Here is a 12964-nt window from a genome sequence, read left to right as displayed (position 1 = left end):
ATTACAGTGATTGCATGCATGTGAGATGTTTTGAATAGCATACAGCATGCTTTCTAATTGCTGCAAATATTTCACTTTGCATACCCTGCTATTGTAGCCATTGGCTTCTTGCTCCTGCATATTCCTCATGCATTAGAGTTGCCTGCTATGAGCTGAACATCTGTCTATCTACTTAAGTGTTCCTGGTGAATGCAGCAAGGATGGAGGATAAGAGAAGACTACCAAGTCTGAGTCAATCCGTGTTTTGAGACAGCGCAGCAGAAATCCTTGAACTCGCTGTAGTGGGCCAATTTACAGAAGCACCTGGGCCTCTGGCCTTTACAGCCTCTTTCATCACATTCAGGCTTTCATAGTGCGTGACGATGTGTTTGAAAGTCAGAGAGTAAGAGAGGACGGTCAGAGAGAGAGGGGCAGAAAACCCTTATGCAGCTGAACTGGGAGTGATGGGGGTATATGCTGTACGTGTGAAAGTGCAGCGAAGTGGAAAAGACAACATCAGAAACAGAAACATATAAACAAAAGAGTGGGAAAGTGTGTGTATGTGTGAGCATGTGTGTGTGTGTGGGTGGAAAACTTGTCTGTCCTCGCATGCTTCCACAGGTAATTTGTAGGCAGAATAACATGCATACTGACGATCCAATCACAAGGCAGACTTGACAGCGAGAAGACAGCCGATCAGCGAGGGCTGCCAGGAGCTGACACATTACACGGCACACACACACACGCACGCATGCGCGCAAAGAAAGAAAACAATGTGAGCAAAAAGACGGGTGGATCGGATCGAGCATGTGGGTGGAAAACTGTCAAAAAAAGGGAGAGAGAGTGAGACAGACAGATAGACGGAGCGACAGATGGAAAGAGAGAAAAGGGGCCCTATCATTCAGTTTCACACCCTGCAGGATGAACGGGGCCTCTGTGCTCCTTCTCTGTTCAAACACACCTCACGGCTGTCTGCTCCCTGCAACAACAATGCACAGATACACACACACACACACACACACACACACACTGCAGCCTGCCTGACAGTGGGCACAATAACCCTATTGAGAGGCATCGATAGGGGGCTGAAAGTGAAGAGAGTGAGCTAGAGAAAAAGATTGGCAACATACACATAAATACACACAAACAAACTGGTTATCTTGCCAACTTGACAGCCTGGCATGAGTCTACTCTCTGCTGTCCTTAATTCATCATTCATCTGTCCAATCTGGTCACTCTACACACAAACATGCACATGCCTACACCCACACACAGTAGTTTGGTCAGGGGCGGACCAGTGGTTTTGTTTCACAGGGGAAGCAGGGTGGTGATAACGGATCTCCATACTCTTTATCCGATTGCTCACACACACACACACACACACACACACACACACACACACACACCCACATCGAAACGCACACACACACAGTCACAGAAGCCTGTACGCACATGCACATTTTCACCATCCTTTCTCATCAGCTGTTGTGCATGACTTCGACCACACACAGACTAACAGGTTGGCGCTGCAAGGCCAGAAAGTCCCTACACACACATTTATAGTCTGGACAACATAATTACATCCAATCTGCAGAGCACTTTGGGGCTCGCTGAGATATCCTGGGGTATTTTTGGGTGTCTGACATGCTCACAGCTTCACAAGGTGACGGCTTACATTACTGAATTTCTATTTCTGTCCATGTCCATATGCACTGTGTAAAGTATGGGTAAATGCATGTGTGTCTCTCCTAAGGGTGGGAAAAAATGTATTGCCAGAATCGATATATTTGCTTCATTTGAGTCTATGTGGGGGTATAAGGAAGTTACCGCTTTTATTGTTGTAGTCTGAGTAACGTGACGTCATATCCGTTCCATATCTGTCAACCAAAACAAACCGCGGCTGGCCGCAACAAGGAAGTACAAAACGGCGGAAGGTCCGCGTGGATACGACTTGAACCGTCACATATTAAATCCAAAGTGTACATACAGTAAAGTATGGAAACACTTTGGGTTTCACACATTGCCAGGAAAAGCAGAGCTAGACATCATGGCTAAAGCTACATGCTAACTCTGACATGGACAGGAAATGTTATCGTATGGTCAAGCCAGCCGCCACTCCCATCTCCGTGGTCAAATCGGCCGACGCTACAACTGTAGAGCACCCATATACTGACATTTATGTTAAATGCATTCAAACAAAGTTGACCATGGATGTATAAAGAGAACGGAGCAGATGGAAGAGCTAGCAACGGACATAGGCCTAGTTAGCGGAAGTATAAACATGTGACTAAGTCTGGTTTTCAAAATAAGGTGTTAACAAAGGGAACTGGATACAAAATACATATATAGAAATACGATTGATTGGGTTGTATTCACCAGTAAAAAACATTACATGTCCCTTATAAATTAAAAAGAAAATACTGCTAATTTGTGAGGTAAAAGAAATTATTCTTTGATTTTGGGGTTGCTGGAAAAAAATTAATAAATAATGCCTGACAATGACTGATATATTTGAATTCCGGACATCTCTGACTAAATATTTGCTGAAAGTCAAACATTTTAATTTATTAATTTAGATATTTTTAAAATTAAAGTCCCTAAAGTGTATGATTCAACTTTTTCCCCATGGTCTAGTGTTAAAAAAAGTTAACAAAAATCATAATATCAAATTGCAATACTTGTAGAATCCCAATACATATCGAATCGGCACCCAAATATTGTGATAGTATCGAATCAGGAGATAGGTGTATCGTCCCAGCCTTAGTCTCTCCTTTATTTTGCCTCTGTGAGAGAAGCTACATCAGCAGAAGAGGGCCATCTTGAAACCGAGGCACTTTCATAACACCAAAGCTAAACAAACACGCACACACACACTAGAACTGCAGTGCTTGGCCCAAAACCCGGCCCATAAATGTCCAAGTCACTTTTTCCACACTCAGCAACTCCTGTATAGAAATGCTACAGAGGGAGGGAGAGTAAATAAAGAGGGACCGAGTAATGATGTGGAAAAAAAGAGCAGAAAGGGGGGGAGAGGGGCAGAATATAAAGCTTAACTTAACAGCCCAGGAGCCCTAAGCAATTAGCAATGACATCATGTTTCTACACACAGACACACACACACACTGCAGACCGAGGCCAGGTCTGGATGAAGAGCAAGCCAGCAGGGCGAGGAGGAGGCTGGAAGGATAGAGAGGGAGGAAGGCTGGCAGTGACGTTGGAGAAAGAGAGAGGATGACAGTGCACCATTTCAACTCTGGTGGTACAGTAACAGTCAGTGACACATTCATTCTTGTGGTTCACACTATTACTTTCAGCAAACCAATGCCGCAGTGTGAACGTTATAGAATCACCACAACCGCTGCCTAAAATAGTGAGTACCGGCTGTTTACCATCAGTAAAGTGTGTACACTAAATAGATAAATGACATTCATTCTGCTTTTTGACAAGTACGCTTTTGGCTTTATGAACACCACTCCTAATTGTACACACAAGAAAGCACATGCAAAACAAATGCACAAGAGCCGGTGTCACAAGGGGAGAAACCTCACTGGTGCACTCTAAAAACAGCAGACAGGTCCTTTGCTAATTCATGTTATTGTCAACAACTTCAATGTTTCCTACTCCCTCCACAGAAACACATGTAGTATACTATGTTAGCGGTGTCACAAGTTCTTACACTCTTACTACACAACAATATAGAGTACTGCAGGGATGACGTATTTTTGTAGGCCAACCGGGAAGTTAGCATCCCCCTGGGTTCCCTCGACAAAAAGCCAATGGGATTTTTCCATTGGGTTTTGGATTATAGCAGAGAATCTCTGTGGCAAACAACAAGTATTTATGATACTTGCACATTTTGATCAGTAAGATAATCTCCACAATTGAACACCACTTTTATGACTTTTGAAGTGTGAATGCAATCGCCAGAAGTAAAAAGCTAACGTTAGGCTATAAACGAACTACACCACAGTCGCATGAGCGTGAGTATATACAATGAGGCTGTAAAGGCAGACAAGACGGCGTGATGATATTTATTAGTCTCATTTAGCCACTTGTTAGCAACCTCCTTCTTTAAGACACATAAAAGCTTCTAATTCATGAGTGGGATATTTACTGATGTATTTTATATCATAGAACAAAACATTAAAATGTCTTCAGCTTGTGTTAACCACAGACCTTATTTCAGGCATTTAACTAAAAACCCAATCAAAAAAACCATTGAATTCCAGACGAAGGAACCAGAAGTGCTAAACTGCTAACTAATTTCCGCATTTTAGGACTCATTCCTGTAGCACTCTATATCCAGTCCTTGTGAAAGTTGATCAGCGCTCACCTGAAGTGAAGAGTTTGTGAAAGTAAAAGTCAACAATAATTCTTCCTTTGCATCTTCATGCAGTCAGAACTCTATCTCTGCCCTCCCCTACCTCCAAGAAAATAACACGGGAAAGCTATTCAAATCATTCTCTAGATCACACGACATAAACAAGCCATTAAGTGGCTCCATGTTTTTATAAAACAAACAGGCGCATTATCTCAAGGGTCTGGTAGAAACTACCAGAGCTGGAAACGATTAGCCAACCTCGTCCAGTCAGCACCATGCACCGACACAAGTCTCAGCCTCAACCCCGGGGGCCTGCATGGCCTATAGCCCCAGACTACTCCACATAATGTGAGCAAGTCAAGAGAATACTCTCCTTTATGCTTGTTTGTGTCACAATGAACCTCTTTGTTACTTAAATTGTTGCTCAGCACAGAGACCTGCTCGGGAGCTGGAGCATCTCCGGAGAATAAGATCAACTGACCTGTCAGGCCTAAACAATTAGTCGACCCCAATAGTCAGTTAACAGAAAATTAATGGAAAATCCATTTTGATAATAGATTAATTGTTTAAGTTATTGATGAAGCAAAGCAGCCAAACAACTTCTCATTCTAGCTTCTCAAATTTTGAGCGTTTTGACGACATTTTATATATAAATAGGGATGCACCGATATTGGATTGGATATTGGGTCGATTCTGACTCAAATAGCTGGATCGGGTATAGATGACAATGAAGCCAATCTGTTCAATTAAATTCTATGTTAATATACTATATTCATTTTATACTGGAATTTTAATTCCTGTTTAAGTTTTGACCAATTTGTTGCTGCATTAAAAAGGTTTCCGCTTTTGTAGGAATTGTAATTCCTGTTCATTTTGAAGATTTCTTAGACAAAGAACTTCTTACACGTATAAATCACCCGGGTCGGTGTCCCATGCACGCGCTCGCATGTGCGCACTCGTATGTGCGCGCTCGCATGTGCGCGCTCGCGTGTGGCTACGCTGTTCAGACAGGACTCCCAAACTACACGGAAGCACCAAAACCTCTTGGTTGTATCTAATGTAGCCCGTCTTGCAAAACAGTGTTGGCTGCGGTCAGGGGACGCGGGGGAGACCGTAGCTTTGGTCTCCAGGGCTGGAGTCTCTGCTGTACTCCGCTCCTCTGCCTGCCTGCTTGCCTTCACTCAGCTCGCTCCACCTCACGTACATGCGCGCACACTACACACTACAGAAGACTTCGTAGCTCTGAGAATATCTAGTAAATGTACAGTGGACGTTTGTGCAGAAATAAATGCTGCAGCTCCTCCAGACCAACAGAGGTTTTCCGTGTCTTGTGAAGTGACGGGGCTCCGCAGCGGGAAACATTATCATCTCTGACCGGGTGCCGGTGTCTCCCTCCGGCCGCGGTCGGGAGGCTGAGGCTGGAAAAGCCAACACTAGGATCAGCAGTGATTCATGGAGAGACCTTCGTCTGGTCAGCTAACATTACTGCCAAGCAGGTGAAATATAAAGTGATATTGTGGTTTTAGCTGATGTGTGTCGCCTCTCTGTTTTGAGCGATGCTCATTCATGTCTATTTAGAGCGAGCGCGAGCCCGACGCTGACTTTCGTTGACTTAACGGCCACAAGTGTCGCTGTTAACAAGCATTTCTGATTCTTACAAACAGTCCCTTTAATATACTATATTCATTTTATACTGGAATTTTAATTCCTGTTTAAGTTTTGACCAATTTGATGCTGCATTAAAAAGGTTTACACTTTTGTAGGAATTGTAATTTCTGTTCATTTTGAAGATTTCTTATCAAGTTGCTGGTGTATTATTATTTTAATTAATAAATAACAATTCTGTATATGTATGTATTTCTTTGTTAGGAAAGCAATATTTAAGTCAAGCCTGATGTTGCCTTACACATAATCAAATGATCCCTGTCACTTCCACAGTGAGGCACACAGCTTATTAATTAAACACTGGTATTGGATCGGTACTCGGTATCGGCCGGTATCACTGAAAAGGTTGGACCGGTGCATCCCTATGTAAAACTGAAATTGACATATCTTTGAGTATTGGTCTGTCAGTCAGACAAAACCACCAATTTTACTATTTTTCTGACTTTTTATACATTAATAATTGGATGATGGGAAAAAAACTACTTATTCATGGTCACAAACAGCACACAACTCACTGGTGGAGATGGAGAGGGAGGTCAATCTCAGTCAATCTCTCTTCAATCCCTTAGAAATGCAGATATTATGATAGCTACTGTATGTGATGGTGTTTAGAGGTGTGAGGTTTAGCTAGTTAATTAACCATTTTGTCTGGTGGTTGGTTAACTTCTGATAAATAAATTACCAACTAGTAGTTGGGTTTACCAACCACTTACCTGCTCATAGGCCTGCTACATAAAGAGAGCACAAGTTAAAGGGTGGTGAGGTTTCACAATATTACTATAAATATGTTTTCCTTCATTAAAGCCCCCCAACATCACGTTTACTGTTGTAGTTAGCTAACCTTGTATAGTAGCGGTAGTTAACGGCTGGCTGCTCGCGCGACAACCAACGTTCCAGTAACGACTGGCTGCTCGCGCGACAACCAACGTTCCAGTAACGGCCGTTCTCAACCGTTACATTCCATGTGACACTACTACCGTTAGAACTCATTCAACGGTCAACAACAGACACGACAACATCTCCAACAATAAACTCAACTGGGTCAATGTAAATGCCCTCATCTACCGCCGCCGCAACCTCCCCAGTCTCCTCTCTCTCCACCCACCATCCCGGACTTGTTTGCAACACAGCGGGCCCCTCAGATGCCAAAGCAATGGTGTCTGTCTGTCGCCTGGAAGAATATAGAAAGTTAACTCACGTTTCCGCTCTAATTCGAGGCTGTAGCGGGTCACTACTCTCCGTATTCAAGGCGAAAGATTCTCGGCATACCACATCACTCACCTCCTCTCTAGTGTGTTCACGTCCTCCTCGCTGCTGCTGCTGTCTTTTTTCTCTCCTCCCCTCCGTTTTCTCTCTCGGCTTGTTCCTTTTTCTCCTCCCTCCTCCCAGATGCCGCTGCTCTCCGACAGGGGGAACCGGGAGACGCTGCTCCGGAAGCAAACGCTCCTCTGTGATTTGTTTTCTTTACTTAATCCTATATCCTACAGGCAACAGTTAAAAAAAAAAGTGTCTTCCAATTACTTTTTTGTGATTTCCTTCCTATTTAGGGTTAAAAGAAAATCTTAACAATTTAGTCTTGTTAAACTTTATTTTTATTGACCACTGTAGTGGACTACAGGACTATTTCAGTGCGAAAAGACTGAAAAAATGAACAGATTATGGCTGTAGAGTGATATTAAAGGGACTATTTGTAACTTTCAGAAATGCTTGTTAACAGCGACACCTGTGGCCGTTAAGTCAACGAAAGTCAACGTCGGGCTGGCGCTTGTGCTCGCTCTATGTAGACATGAACGAGCATCGCTCAAAACAGTGAGGCGACACACGTCAGCTAAAACCACAATATCACTTTATTCACCGGGAGTAATGTTAGCTGACCAGACGAAGGTCTCTCCATGAACATGATTTAGATCTGATCCTAGTGTTGGCTTGAAGCAGGAAAAGAAACGTTACCGTCTCCCGACCGCAGCCGCAGGGAGACACCGGCACCCGGTCGGAGACGATAATGTTTCTCGCTGCGGAGCCCCGTCACTTCACAAGACACGGGAAACCTCTGTTGGTCTGGAGGAGCTGCAGCTTTTATTTCTGCACAAACGTCCACTGTACATTCACTAGATATTCTCAGAGCTACTAACTCTTCTGCGGTGTGTAGTGTGAGCGCATGCACGTGAGGTGGAGCGAGAACGTGCGCGTTGTGTGAGCAAAGACAAGCAGAGGAGCGGTCTGAACAGCGTAGCCACACGCGAGCGCGCATGGGACACCGACCCGGTAGATTTATACCTGTAAAAAGTTACAAACAGTCCCTTTAAACCAAGAATACATTCAAATTGATTAAAAAAAAAAAAAAAACACATGCCATATCACTGGAAAGCCTAGGATGTCCTCTTTACAATACATCAGGGGTTGATGTCTTGATGATTAAAATAAAAAGATCCCTTACCAAAATTAAGTTTATTCGTGTGTGCTATTAGTATACTTCTTTTGAACTTAAAATAAGAAAGTATACTTTCAGTTTACTTTGTATGTACTTATCAGAGATATACTAAACAAAAGTATACTTAAGTATACTTGGCTCATACTGACAAGTATACTTAAAAGTCTAAGTACACTTGGCTCATACTACTGACAAGGCTACTTGCATTGTGTGCACTTCATTCATTTATCCTGCCCTCTCCTTGCTGAAAACAGAGTGGCATCAAATCTCATCAGGCCGCAGTCCCAGAAGACTTAGAGCATTTTATTATTGTACATTGTGGAGTTGCATGTGGGATAATTGATTATAGGGCTACCTTTGAGCTTCTTCCAAGTCTCTGCAAGATGATTTTCATAGCATACATAAATGAATGGGAAGCAATTGCAGCCTGGAAGGAAGGAAAGGGATGAAACAAATTGTAAAATAATTGGTAACATTGTATAGGTTACATGTTTTGTAGTTAATGGTCTAAAAGTGCAAAACCACAAAGTAATTACCGTTTAAATTTGTTGAAATCTGAATAGGCAGAGTCCAGTTTGGACTGCAGGTAAAGAGGTCTAGCTGTTGTAGCCTATATGTGGGGCACATACACAAGACACAAGCAGCCAACATGTGCATAAAAAAACACATCACTGATCACATTTTTAGTCAAAACATATGTCATGGAATTTGGTACAGACATTTGTCGTCCAAGATGAATCATAGTGGCTTTGGTGACCTCCTGACTTGTCCTCTAGTGTCATCAAGCGGTCAAAAATTTCCACTTGTTGATCACTTATGACAACATTCAAAGTTAAAGACCACATTTCCCTTAGCTGTACGACTATAGCTATATATATGCTAATATAATTGTACTGGTTATAATCTGTTTACTTGAAGCCAAACATAAAATTGCTCTGTCGTGGAAATCCACAAATAGAACAAGCAAACAAAGTTGGGTTGATGGATTGTTGCATTGTCTGACTATGGAGAAACTGTTGTTTTATTTATTAATTTTTTCATTTTTGAATTCTGATTGGTTTTATTATTAATAAGCGTCAGATTTGTTTTCCCACCAAGTAGTGATCTTAGTATCTTGTCAGCAAGTATACGACAGCAGAATGTGCCTTACTTAAATTATATTCAAAATGCCTTTATGTGTTGTGTTTAGGTTTGCCTTTTTTGTGCATTTTTTATGTGCAATGTGAAGTGCATGCTTTTTATGTCGTGTGATGAATTCAATAAACATATTTGTCAATATTACTATATAAATATATATTTAAAATAAATAAATGTATTTATTATTTTAAATGTATATATAAATAAATATATATAAAATAAATTAATTAATTTATTATATTAAATTTATATATAAATAAATATATATATAAAATAAAAAAATGTATTTATTATATTACATTTATATATATATAATATTTAATACATATATATAGTATATTTATTACATATTTATATGTATATAAATATATATACATATGACCGTGAAGTCTCGTTTCATTTCTGATTTCTGATGCAAATAGTACCCAACTCATACAGTATAGGGCAGTACAGTCTAATAAAACTCTAATAAAATGGTGACACCTGGTGGTTGGACTTATTTACTACATTGTCTGGATGGTCATACTGTATGTCAGAAGATGGCATTATTATTCATACTATTACCCACATAAACGGGATCCACTTTGTTTCAGTTGTAGTCCCTATTGTAGTGTAATAACCAAACACAAGACAAATACTGGCTAAACAATATAGTACATGTGCAGGTAGTATAAGTTTAAGTAACCCCACGTTTTACTTTACAACGAATACATCTCCATAAAGATACTGAATATTGCAACTTCATAAACATACGTACACTTAAAAAGAGATGCTGTTTCCTCCTCTCCTGTAGACTGCATAGAGTCTATCTTCATGTTATTAAAAGGTGCAACTGAACAGGGATTTGTACCACAGATTCCTAATCCAGCGGACACTCCCAGGGCAGGATATATTTTTCTCCACCAAAAATAATAAGAAAAGGTATACGTCATTTATTTCAGAATGATATTGTTGGTGCGCCTTATGTTGTCAATTATTGGAACAACCTTGTAAAAGACCTCAAGTGGAAGAACATCTGGACTCTACCCTATAAGTGTCTTTTGACAAACAAAATAAGAGAAGTATCCTTTAAAATCCTTCACAGATATTATCCAGCAAGTCATTCTCTTGTTAAGTTCAGACAGGACATCAATGTAAACTGTTCATTCTGTGATGTACTCCCAGAAACTCTTCTTCATTTATTCTGGCACTGTGACCATACCAAAAGGCTTTGGAAGGAATTGAGTAGATGAATTATTTATAATATTGACCCTGATTTTATTCTATTGTCTAGAGAATGTTTTGTCGGTTTCCATAAAGGTAACATTAAAATCAAAGAACATTATATTATTAATCTGATTATTCTTTTAGCTAAATTTCATATACATAAATCCAAATTTAGTAAATCTAAACATTCATTTTTTTGTATTTGAACATGAAACCAAACAATACATTAACTTGATTCTCTCCTTCGAAAACAAAAAAGGCTATTAAGATGGTAACTTTATGCCCCTCCTTTAATATAATATATAAAATATTTATCTAAATGTTTATTTTCCCTGGCTTTGTACTTGTAAGCTGTTTATCCCCTGGCATCTGTTATTTTAAGATAAGATAAGATAAGATGAACCTTTATTAATCCCCGGAGGGAAATTCAGTCGTCAAAGCAGCAACATCAGCAAACAGAGTTAATCACAGGAGAGGTAAAGATATACAAAAATTATAAAAACAATAATAGAGATATAAAAGATACAGAGTGAATGGGTGAACATAGTGTATAAAGTCCGTTTATAAATAAATGTAGTATGTACAATAAATAAATGTAATATGTACATATGTGCAGTCTGTAAAGTGATATATAGTGTAAAGTGCGCCAGTGGTTAGAGTCCAAGATGGTTGCAGATAGTGCAGGTTTAAAGACAGATAGTGAGTGTTTAAAGTTCTAAAAGTCCTCATAGTTCTTATAAGGGGGTCATCCTTGGTTGTGGAGCCTGATGGCTACCAGCATGAAGGACTGACCCAGGCGCTTTGTGTTGTGCTGAGGGGGGATGAGTCTGTGGATGAAGGTGCTCCTCATCTTGACTAGCTCATCATGGACGGGGTGGGAGGGGTTCTCCAGGATGTCCAGCTTCCTCCTCATCCTCCCCTCTGCCACCACCTCCAGATCGTCCAGTTCAGATCCAACCACATAGCTATAGCCTTCCTCACCAGCCTGTTCAGTTTGTTGGCATCCCTTGTGTTGGTGTTGGTGTTACCCCCCCCAACATGCCACGGCAAAGAATTCAATTCAATTCAATTTCAATTCAAATCACTTTATTTGTCCCCGAGGGGCAATTGTAGAGTCTCGTAGAGTAGTACAATTAACAACACAATACAGGAAATTTTGAAACATCTTGAAAGTTAAAAATACTATAGTTGGGTGAGTAGAGGGACAGGGATGGTTGAGAGTTGAGGAGCAGGACAGCCTTGGGGACAAAGGTTGCCCTTCTCCTCTGTGTCCTGCAGCCTGGGCAGCGAAGCCGGCGTCCTGCAGGGAACTCAAATGCAGGGCACTCAAATGCAGGGAACAGGACGTGTGAGGGGTCCTGTAAGATCCTGCTGGCTGACCTTAACATCTGCTACTCGCATAGGGTGGAGAGAGCTCTAACAGGAAGTCCAATAATTTTGGAGCAGACTTTGACCGTGCTCTGCAGGCGGTTTCTGTTCTAAAGGCTGATGGAGTGGAACCAGCAGGTGATGGAGAATGTCATGATGCTCTCAATGAAGGAGAAGTAGAAGGTTGTGAGGATTTCCTTGCTGACCCCAAAAGAGTTGAGCTTCCTCAGGAGATATTGCCGCTGCTGGCATTTCCTAAGGATCTCCTCTGTGTTGGAGGCAAATTTCAGCATGTTATCAAAAATTGTGCCCAGGTACTTATACTCCACAACAGTCTCTACAGCAGGGGTGCACACACTTTTTCAGCATGCGAGCTACTTATAAAATGACCAAGTCAAAATGATCTACCTACTATAAAAATGCAAAACATATATTTATTTATAAATATATTGAGTATTCTTTATATGTACAATATATGTTGGTGTACCTTGCATAACTGCATGAACCCATATTGTACAATATAACTGTACATTTTGTCATTACCTTACTCTGATGACTTACACTGAATGGAATCAGCCAGGGATGCATAGTCCGGACAGTAGCTGCTGATAGCCAGCCTCAAGCACACTTCCAAATGATCATCAGTCAAGGTGGAACGGTATTTGGACTTAATAATCTTCATGTGGGAAAAGGCTGACTCGCATAAATAAGTGGAGCCGAATAATGCAGTCAAGGAGGTAGCACATTTCCTCATGTTGGGGTACTTTTCCTCTGTGAGTAAGTTCCAGAACTTTTTTTTTTTTTTTTAAAGCCATGCGATCTACCCACACTACCTTTGCGATCGACCGGTAGGCACC

At 41.0% G+C, this 12964-nt stretch overlaps 1 protein-coding gene across 12 annotated transcripts in view; it reads right to left on the bottom strand.

The window, feature by feature from the left end:
* Positions 1 to 7468, bottom strand: part of apbb2b (amyloid beta (A4) precursor protein-binding, family B, member 2b) — a 56608-nt gene extending 49140 nt beyond the window's left edge. For 4 of the 12 annotated variants that reach the window (XM_037763495.1, XM_037763499.1, XM_037763500.1 and 1 more), the window contains exon 1: positions 7247 to 7467. The gene's annotated coding sequence lies outside the window, so the exon portion shown is untranslated. The other 8 variants (XM_037763502.1, XM_037763503.1, XM_037763504.1 and 5 more) reach the window with 6 other exon arrangements.
* Between the last annotated feature and the right edge of the window lie 5496 nt (positions 7469 to 12964).

The sequence above is a fragment of the Sebastes umbrosus genome, chromosome 3, assembly GCF_015220745.1.
Source record: "Sebastes umbrosus isolate fSebUmb1 chromosome 3, fSebUmb1.pri, whole genome shotgun sequence".
Taxonomy (NCBI): Eukaryota; Metazoa; Chordata; class Actinopteri; order Perciformes; family Sebastidae; genus Sebastes; species Sebastes umbrosus.
This window is presented reverse-complemented; position numbering and strand designations above follow the sequence as displayed.